Here is a 3,554-nt window from a genome sequence, read left to right as displayed (position 1 = left end):
ACATGCTACCTTTCTCAGGGACACTCACCTGCACCTGATCTCTCTCTCTCTCCTTTTTTTTCTCCTTTCCTCAATCAGAGGGTCTTAATCTCTCCTACGTCAGGAAAAAAGTATTCTCTTACATTCATCCAAATCTATGATTTCTGCCAGAAACTGCCTGCACTGAGTCCCCTGGGGCTTTGACTTTTGAGATTCAAAACCGTTATTTCATTATGTTGTCTCAAAGATGTAGCTTAAAAGTCAGAAATCTAAAAGACACTTTTGTGTTGCTGTAGCCCTCAGTTTCTGGGGCTGTGAGCCCAGAATGCTGAAGCTGAGGCCCCATTAGGGGAAGGATCACAAGGGACCAGGGATGTCCAGGAATGAAGACACGTTTTCGAATTTATCAGCTATGACCCAGCCATGTGAGCATTTACCTAGATAAGGTGCCAATACTGGAAAAAGTCTTAAAAGAATCTCCCCCCAAAGAAGAGTTCTATGTTCAAAAAGTTTGAGAAATACTCAGAACTTTTTTTTCAATTGAAGTATAGTTAATTTACAATGTTGTGTTAGTTTCAAGTGTACAGCAAAGTGATCGAGCTGTGTGTGTGTATATATATTCTTATATTTTCCATTATAGGTTATTACAAGATATTGAGTATAGTTCCCTGTGCTATACAGTAGGTCCTTGTTGTTTATCTATTTTACATATAGTAGTCTGTATATGTTAATCCCAAACTCCTAATTGTCCCTCCCCCTTTCCCCTTTGGTAACCATAAGTTTGTTATCTATGTCTGTGAATCTGTTTCTGTTTTGTAAATAAGTTCATTTGTATTATTTTTTTAGATTCTACATATAAGTGATGTCATATGGTATTTGCCTTTCTCTGTTTGACTTCACTTAGGATGCTAATCTCTAGGTCCATCCATGTTGCTGCAAATATCATTTTTCATTCTTTTTAATGGCTGAGTAATATGCCACTGTGTGTGTTTATATACCACGTCTTCCATCTGTTGATGGACATTTAGGTTGCTTCCATGTTTTGGCTAATGTAAATAGTGCTGCTGTGAACATTAGGGTATATATATCTTTTCAAATTACGGTTTTCATCTTTTCTGGATATGTGCCTAGGAGTGGGATTGCTGGATCATATGACAACTCTAGCTTTAGTTTTTTAAGGAACCTCCATACTGTTCTCCATAGTGGCTGTACCAATTTACATTCCTGCCAACAGAGTAGGAGGGTTCCTTTTTCTCCACACCCTCTCCAGCATTTATTGTTTGTAGAGTTTTTGATGACGGCCATTCTGACCAGTGTGAGGTGATACCTCATTGTGGTTTTGATTTCCATTTCTCTAATGATTAGTGATGTTGAGCATCTTTTCATGTGCTTTTTGGCCATCTGTATGTCTTCTTTGGAGAAATGTCTATTTAGATCTTCTGCCCATTTTTTTGAGTGGGTTGTTTGGTTTTTTGATATTGAGCTGCATGAGCTGCTTGTATACTTTGGAGATTAATCCCTTGTCGGTTGCTCCGTTTGCAAATATTTTCTCCCATCCTGAGGGTTGTCTTTTCATTTTGTGTGTGGTTTCCTTTGCTGTGCAAAAGCTTTGAAGTTTCATTAGGTCCCATTTGTTTATTTTTGTTTTTATTTTCATTACTCAAGGAGGTGGGTCAGAAAAGATCTTGCTGCGATTTATGCCAAAGAGTGTTCTGTGTTTTCCTCTAAGAGTTTGATAGTGTCTGGCCCTACATTTAGGTCTTTAATCCATTTTGAGTTTATTTTTGTGTGTGGTGCTTTTACATGTAGCTGTCCAGTTTTCGCAGCACCGCTTATCGATGGCCATTCTGACCAGTGTGAGGTGGTACCTCATTGTAGTTTTGATTTGCGTTTCTGTAATAATTAGTGATATTGAGCCTCTTTTCATGTGCCTATCGGCCATCTGTACATCTTCTTTGGAGAAATGTCTGTTTAGGTCTTCTGCCCATTTTTTGATTGGGTTATTTGGTTTTTTGATGTTGAGCTGCATGAGCTGTTTGTATATTTTGGACATTAATCCCATGTCAGTTGCTTCATTTGCAAATATTTTCTCCCATTCTGAGGGTTGGCTTTTCATTTTGTTTATGGTTTTCTTTTCCGTGCAAAAGCTTTTAAGTTTGATTAAGTCCAGTTTGTTTATTTTTGTTTTTATTTCCATTACTCTAGGAGACAGATGCAAAAAAATATTGCTGTGTACACCCAGAACCTTTAATATGCACTGTGCAGTAGATAGGGTGCAGTATCTGCTAAAGGAATCTTGTACCTTTCTCCCCAGAACCCTTTACAAACACATTGAAGCACACGAGGGTCTGTCTTCTAAAACGCATCTCTACATGAGTATATGCGTGTGTGTTGCCGCAGAGTGTTCAGGAGGAAACATCAGCTGATACAAATGGTGGCCTCTGGGGAGCCAGGGTGGGAATTAGACTTTCTTTTTACGGGACAGCTTTTGGTGTTCTAGGCTTATGTTTACTATGTGCTTGTGTTAAGATAGATACAATAAATTTGTGGAGGCTTAGATGAGCCCAAAGCTGGATGTGCAGTTGACATCATATTTAACTGAATCTTTCTTAGGAATGACAGCTGCCACCCTCCCCTTGAGAGCCAGAGTAGGAAATAGCCCTCAGAAACTCATCATCCAGCCTGACATAAGAGTAACATTGAGGACGCTATAAAATAGAAAAGCAAAAGCAAAAACGAACACCCAAAACTGATTTAACTGCTCTAGTGTGGAACTGGATCTGCCACATTTTTAAAAGCTCTGATGTGCACCCAGAGTTGAGACCCACGGGGACTGAGTGATATTTTTATTTTTATTTATTTATTTATTTTTTTACGCGGGCCTGTCACTGTGTGGCCTCTCCCGTTGCGGAGCACAGGCTCCGGACGCGCAGGCTCAGCGGCCATGACTCACGGGCCCAGCCGCTCCTTGGCATGTGGGATCTTCCCGGACCAGGGCACGAACCCGTGTCCCCTCCATCGGCAGGCGGACTCTCAACCACTGCGCCACCAGGGAAGCCCTGAGTGATATTTAAGACGTGCTCCTTTGCGAACCATTCCCCTGCGTTGGGCAAGGCACTTGACACGGGGAATCCAAAAGTGAGTGAGACTCTGTCTCTAACTTCAAGTGGCTCCTGGAGCTGGAAGTTGCTTTTGATCTTAGAGAAGAATTTTCCAGAAACAGCCTCCTCCCAATCCTCTTAGCTTCACTGCTTGTACTGGGGCTGGGTTTGCCCAGAGAGAGCTGAGCTGAGTGTATCAAGTCAGCATCGGAAGATAAAGAGCCTTGGGTCACCTGGAACCCTGAGGGCAGCCGGGCCTGTCCAGGCACTTCTGAGAGCCTCTGCATTCTAGATCCCATTCTCAGGCCTAAGAACTAAAGGGGACGCCCTGGCTTGTATAACAGTCAGATCCAGATTTGGCTGTAGAAAAAAGTCTTTCCAATTGCCACCCCTCTACAGTTTTTAGCATCCCAGATGCAGATTCACCCAGTCCTTTTAAATTTTTAAAATTAATTTAATGTAATTTAATTTTTT

The sequence above is a fragment of the Globicephala melas genome, chromosome 9 (genome assembly GCF_963455315.2).
Source record: "Globicephala melas chromosome 9, mGloMel1.2, whole genome shotgun sequence".
Classification (NCBI taxonomy): Eukaryota; Metazoa; Chordata; class Mammalia; order Artiodactyla; family Delphinidae; genus Globicephala; species Globicephala melas.
Note: the sequence above shows the minus strand (reverse complement) of the source record.